We start from the raw sequence: 7,338 nt of genomic DNA, 5'->3' as shown, positions 1-7,338 counted from the left end.
TCTCTGTTTTGCGTGGACTCGACTCTAACTGTGGAATAATCTCCCAACATGTAAATATTGCGATTGCAGTTTCAGTGTATGTGGGTATGTGCGTGCGAGAATGTGTGTGTATGAGTGTGTGGATTTGAATTGGTTTTGTTATTTCTTTTTTGATATTTTTTTTTTTTTTTTTTTTTTTTTTTTTTTTTTTTTTTTTTACTGTGTTTCGGCTTTGTGGACGTTTTTCTGGAAGATTTATTAAAAGGATTCACACAATATTTCGGTCTCTCTCACTTATGGTCCCCTTGGTGTAGTCCCTTTCATTTTGAAAATGTTATTACCGTGAACTAGTTTGCAAACACTTTCGAGAAATCTGCTCAAGGGTAATTTAAATGCCTTCATTACATGTCACATGGACGTCATATTCGGATTAAAAAAGACGTGATCGTAATTTAATTCGGACATTTTAATAGCCGATGGAAAGGGCCATTGAAATGTCGTGTTCGAAAGTATGTGTGATCATTTTTACGTAGACCTTTGACATTGCATGCTAATTTAACTTTGACATCATCTGAATGTACCTGGAAGAGTTGATTCGCATAACAATAATGTTGTATACTGTGAGTATTTATAGTGTTAAAGGATTACAAGAGTTGGCATGGTCTTGCTCAAAAATCACATGTACTGTACTCATACCTTTGATACAGAAACGTGTGCATGGGACTCAAAAGCATATGTCATGAAAGTGTCGTCCAATATTACAGATTTTCCTGTCATGGTTTGGGAAATGAAACAACTCCAAGGAAAATCAAACGATGAAGTCCTCAATAAGGCATGTGCTATAGATCCCTTCTTAACCTCATTCGAAAAAGACAACTTAATTTTTTGGGGGCATATTATGAGATGAGAATGCACAGCAAACAGGATAGGAGCCTGACTAATTGAGGGAAAGTGACGGAGGGAGAAAGCGCATCAAATACATAGATACATTCAATCGGCTGACTGGTAACAGAGGTAACGTCACATTTCGAAAAACCAGAGACAGAAGTGGAGAAAATGCCTTGATCGCCATTTTTTGTTGCTTTGGAACTGACAAGCCACCTAGCAAGCTAGCAGTAGCTATAGATAAATAAATTATGCTGAAGAATTCAGCAGCCAAAAAAAAAAAGGAAAAAGTTTCTAATGTTCGGTTGGTCGAGAAAAAAAATGATTATACAGGTCAGTGATTGAAAATACGTTTTAAATCACGTTACAGTAAATAAATACATACTGCTTAAAAACAGGAAAAGACAATACGAAACAAGAGATAAACAGCAAAAGAAATGCTTTCTTTATATGAAACTTATACAATCCTTTCATTGTTACCAATGTGTGTAATAAGGCAATATTTTGGGGACATCTAGAATGCATAAAATAGACAAAAATGCACGAATAAAAAACAGCGTTCTTTGAACCGACTATGGGGAGTTTAACTGTTGTCGTGCTTTTCTACTTTACGATCACAGTCTGCCCAGTCGGTTGGGTTTATGGGCACACAAAGTGTTTCCTGATCGTGAACTCACTCCCGGACGCTGATGGGACGACTGCTCGTGACTACTGTAATGGTCTGGATGCAGTTACCATGGGCAACGGGGAAATGGTTGAGCCTTCCCTGCTCTTCATAGAGAATGTGGAAGAATACGATTTGCTGAAGCCTCACCTGAATAGACCCGGGAGCTGGATAAACTGCAAATATGTCAATACATGGAAGTGTTACACAGACAGAGCAGGGACCAAAAGTGACTACCGAAGTAAGTTGTTGCTTTTTTGATTGCTCGTTTTTACCTGACTGCTAAGAAATAATTTATATGTATATGTAAACGAGGAGGCGCGATGGTTCAATATTACAGCAGTGGTCTCGTAACCGAGAGGTGCCGGTTTAGAACCAAGTTGAAGCAATAGTGCTCCATATGTGAAGGCAATAATATAGATATAATGACTGCTATGAGAGGGATAGTTGTTTTTAAAAGCTCAAGGGGACGTTACATCCTATTATATACCTGATACATAGATTGTCATTCACTGATTGGTCAAGACTATATCACATGACAAGGAGCATTTCGATTTATCATTGCGTCGTTCTATCAAACCCTGTGATAGACTCCAAAACCCTGTGATAGAACTGCTAACCCATGCGCAACTTTTTCACACACACACAGCGTACAAGATTCCCCCAGCGCGCAAATCACGCGTTGTTAGGGCGCTCTAGCTCAAAATGGTTTCTTCATGTCAACGCAGCTAAAACCAAAGTTGTTGTTTTTTCTCGTAGTAAAGTTCGAAAATTTCACATCGACCTAGATGATGATATTGTAGAAGTATTGATGAATACGTCTATTTTCGAACGGATTAGGAATATACAACAAATATGGACTGCTCTGTAATCGAATGGTGGAGGAAATTATCACTTCCTCGGTGGTGTTCATACCGGCCACTCTATCACCCCCTCGGCTTCGCCTCGGGGGTGATAGAAGGGCAGCACCTTGGGAGTGATAATTCCCACCATCATCCTCATGAGCAGTCAATATTTGTATACTATCACCCCGAGAGCCTATACAAACAAATATGCCTCGAATCTTAAAACATTGTTTATATCTTATATTTACCGAATTCACAAAAAATCTACAAAGAATTTTTACCTTTAATATCCCTTTCTGAAGTAAAGACTGGTTAAAACATCACTTAAATAAGCAGCCAGTGAACTGGCGATTTCAAGTTCCCACTAAAGGATTTTGTAATAAGGATAAATGCCTTACCACAGGACAACAACAGCAAACAACAACATTGACTTGGTTTTGAACCTATGATTTCCGGGTTACGAGACCACTGGGCTATGCAGAAAGAGCACGTTGAGTTCTGGTAAAGATGAAGAATATTTTTCTTCACATTTGTTTTCTTTTAAATGACCTTTTTGGAGGTAATTATAGGAGTGTCCCCTGAAAAGGATTGCCATCTTGAAGCTCTCATATAAAAAATATAGAGATAGCATAAAAGATTTGGATCAAAATGTGTATGTAGTTCGATACATTCATTTTCTTTGTCTAGTTAAATTACACTTTTTTAGATTGTCAGCTATATAGTTTTCGATATTTAAAACGAATGGAAAACACAATCATATTGCCCATTATGTGCAAGGGACATATTCTGATAATAAATAAGCTGATGTCAGCTCAATGTGGGATGATATCGATGTGATTACCACGAATGGCTAATGATGATAGAATAATAATAATAATAATAATAATACTACTACTACTACTACTACTACTACTACTAATAATAATAATAATAATAATAACAATAATAGTATTAATGATAGTAATAACATGAATAATGCTAACAATGATACAAATAGTAATAATGATAATGACGATAATAATAATAAACATGATAACAATGATAATAATAATATTGAAGACGATGATGAATGATTATGATGAAATTGATGATGTGGAAGATGATGATAACAATTATGATGATCTCTGTTTACAGAATAAATATTGTCACCCGGTCAATAGATTCAGATTTGCCCACAAACAAAGTATTCACTTTCCCACTCCCCGGGGAACATTTCACGGAGGTGCCATTTTACATACGATTACAATGCTAAGCATATAGAATGACTACTGTATCCTACTGGGTAGCAACACCTTATTGTATGCTTTCTTATAGATTGGGCACCAAATCAACCAAGGACCAGTAATAAAAATAAGTGTGCGGTGCTGTTGAAGGCCACAGGTTTAATGAACAACCGCGTTTGTACGAATAAGTTTCAACCTAACACTGTTTGTCAGGTCAACCTATAAGGGAAATACCGGTACACCAACATTCGTAGAAATCGTAGAAATCGTAGAAATCAGAATATCGTAGAAATCTGAATTCTACGATAAAAGCTTTTCTGCAAATCTTCAACCCCCTCCTTCTATTAGCTACAGAGAAAAGGAAACTGAACATAAATAAAAAGAAGGGAAGAAAGTAGAAATACGATGACTCTACCCCTTTATAGACCCTCCCATTTATTGATGGTCTTGTTTGTTCGCATTCTATTCACAGAATGACACCACCCCCCCCCTCACCCACTTATAGGTTCCCTGTGCCTCCTCGTTCTCTACTAACCCGTCTCTGCTAATGTAAATGTCAAACAATCTAGCTGTGCCGTCGTCAAGCTAAATTGCTTAATTTGCTCTCAACCAATCAAACTTGTAACAGTCATTGTAATATGTTATTGATTAAAAAAATCTTGGAAAAGGGCCTCGACAAAATCAACTCATTGTTAATTACAATAATCTATAATATTACGTTCCATATAAATCATGTTGTGATTACGAAATACGCCATTGTCATGTTCAAACATTTTAAAAGGTGACGTAATAAGCCATTAGAATTGATTTAGGTAGTTGCGAATGTGTCAATAATATTGTTATTATTTCTTGGGGAGGGGGGGGGGGGGGGAATGGCTCACAGCCCGAATTAAGAAGTTCTTTGTTAATTACTTTCAGTTAAGTTGATTCAAGAGAGTCATATTACAAGGGTTGTTCGTTATCCAAAAGTTTCGTAATTCAGATTTCAGAATTCCTAGCATAAATATTCTTATGCCAAGGCGTTCTATATAATAAAGACAATTAAAGGCAGTGTATTTTAGCGACTTTTCATTGGTATACCACTGTTGTAATGTATGGTGAGGGCGTACATAGATCGATTTCTGGTCCCTGTTCCCAATTATAATCACATCACGCGGCTCCTGGGTATGCATACATCTGTGTTGCATTGTGGAACATGACTGTCGACACGTTGGAATACCTTTAAGCAGCAGACGGCAGTGAAGTACCCTGCCTTTAAATGAGATTTGTTGTTTCTAACATTATGGTACGTGAATGCTAAGATGCATGAATAGGCACATCTTATAATTGAATACATTGTACCTTTTCTCAGTCGTTTGAAGTTTTTCTTTTAAAGGATATACGCGTATTGTTTTCTTAAATTCTCTCCTAATATTAGCACAATACTTGTTATGTTTGATATGCACTAATCATAACTCATTATGTACATACCGCTTTGTTGTCTCGTAGATATTATGTACTATGTACTATAACTTTGTGAGAATTCATGCATATGAAACAGGCAAGCAAACAGAGTTATTAAAAGACTTCAAGTGATTTCTTTGGTTATAGTATCATGTACATATTTATTTTAATTTTCATTATTAAAACAATTGTACTGCCTGAATGTACAATATATAACATGTCTGCTATATAGGGATTATGAATCATACTTGTTGTTGGTTATTAATTATTTTCATGTATCAGGCACGATCGTTCATTTCTATGCTGTCCTATCTCTGTTTCCCTTTTGTCCTAATCGGATAGGTACTTTAGTTGTACTTTATGTGCGTGAGTGTATGTGAGTGATATGCGCTATATACAAGTAACGTTCATTATTATTATTGTTATATTATATTGTAGACGCATCTATTCCTACTCACTACTTCTTTGTCTCAATCCTCTTATTTCACTTTCCTCCTCACCCCATCTACTCTCATCACTTTCTACTCCTATTTATTCTGGCTCTTGCTAATGAATATCGACATGTCATTAATGTAGGAAATTGGATTTATACGTGTTTTTTCTTATGCAAATGACTTTGTCAAATTTGCATAAAACTGTTGTTAAAAATACGGTGAATGAAATGTAGTTCCTCGATTTATAAGTTTGTTTTGTTATCTTAAGGAAGATTTTTTATATTGTGAGTTTATGTAAAAAAGGAATAAGATTGCATATAATGTGTAATAACTAATTTTTACTTCATTCAAAAGGTGTCTGTACAAGAATAGCAAAAAGAGGAAGGATATTTTGTTTATAGAATTGTGAAAGGTCTTTAAATGTGGGCGCAGGAATCTGCCTGACATAGCAGATACGTAGGTACACATTGTATCTTGTCATGGGCGAAGGAGGTTATGCGTGTGTCGGGCCGTCTATTTAGCGTGCAGCGCCCTTGTTTCTTTTTACACCTTTGAAAGAAGTAAGTTGTTTTCTTTAAATGTCAGTTGATAGTAAAGATTGAACACTTTGATACATGTCTATGAAATGTTTTTATGTTCTTCAGGAGAGGAAAATAAGGATTATTTTGGAAGAGGAATGTATTTGATTTTGTACTTGACAACTTCCGTTAGTCCGAATAGTGTGTCTTCATAGGGATATGGAATCCAGTTAATCAAATTACATTGATCGTTTAAATAAATGTTATTACATTTATTCTATATGATGTTTAGAGAAATTGTCATTTAAATGGTTAGTGGTTAACGCCTACCTGTATTTAGTGCGTGAATTAGTGATTGTAATGATTTCGCCGTTGAGGGCGAATGATGTTAATATTGTGATAAAGATGGCGGCGCCCATTGAATCTTTGTATGATAATTTAATTGGTGGGTTATTTTATTTAATATGTTATTAGTATACTATGAGGATGTTTTAGTGATTTGTTATAGATGACATGCTAGCGAGGTTTGCTGGAAGCTGTCATGGTGTGGTCTAGCTGGGACTGTGTTGTCTTTTGGGAGCCGGGAGCTGCTCCGGCTTGTATCTTCAGAGACCTTGGGTAGGAATTATAATGCGTTATGATTTAATACATACATTGTTTAATTGGTGTAATGTTGTTTATTAATGCATTTTGAATATGCACTTTCATATAATATGTGTTAATTAAAGACAATGATATTGTCTTAATTATTATATTATCCTTGATGTAGACTACGTTAATGCCACAGTTTATGTAATACTGTACACCAACAGTGTGATAATTATTACTGTCTGTTCGCCCACATTGTTGTATACTATCAGTTATATGTTGTTAAGAATCTATACTTGTCTTGTACTTGTGATTGATTTGCAGGGTTTTCTTTTACCGCTGATATATGCTGATGATCTACAAATAAATGGGCTCATCACCCAACCTACCATCAAGCTGCTCTCAAGTTCTTTATTGCTGTCTTATCCGTATTACGACATTAAAATCATGATTAAAACGGTACCTGTTATCATCGTATAAAGCCTAACAAAATTATTTTTACTTATAAAATATACCCAAGCTGATATTAATTATAATTAACTTCATAGTAACTAATCGTATGAACTAACATTTTTTTATTAGGTTTTCCTTTTTACTTCTTTTTTTGGACCACTTATTTCTTCCTTCCTTACTTTTTTTTCCTTACTTGAGTAGTCCATATAAATATATGTTATGTTTTTTAGTATATTTTCTCATTTCCATTTAAAGCTCATTTCTACTAGTTTACAGGAGAGATTAGACCACCCTGCAAGGTCACTG

General features: G+C 35.4%; 1 long non-coding RNA gene across 1 annotated transcript; it reads left to right on the top strand.

Annotated features, from left to right (window-relative positions):
* The first annotated feature begins 5,903 nt into the window (after positions 1–5,903).
* On the top strand, positions 5,904–7,014 carry LOC115927114. The gene is made up of 3 exons (XR_004065423.1): positions 5,904–6,033; positions 6,500–6,609; positions 6,904–7,014. It is a non-coding gene; the product is annotated as an uncharacterized LOC115927114 (long non-coding RNA).
* Positions 7,015–7,338: the final 324 nt, after the last annotated feature.

The sequence above is a fragment of the Strongylocentrotus purpuratus genome, unplaced genomic scaffold, assembly GCF_000002235.5.
Source record: "Strongylocentrotus purpuratus isolate Spur 01 unplaced genomic scaffold, Spur_5.0 spur5_scaffold_20, whole genome shotgun sequence".
NCBI classification, from domain to species: Eukaryota; Metazoa; Echinodermata; class Echinoidea; order Camarodonta; family Strongylocentrotidae; genus Strongylocentrotus; species Strongylocentrotus purpuratus.
This window is presented reverse-complemented; position numbering and strand designations above follow the sequence as displayed.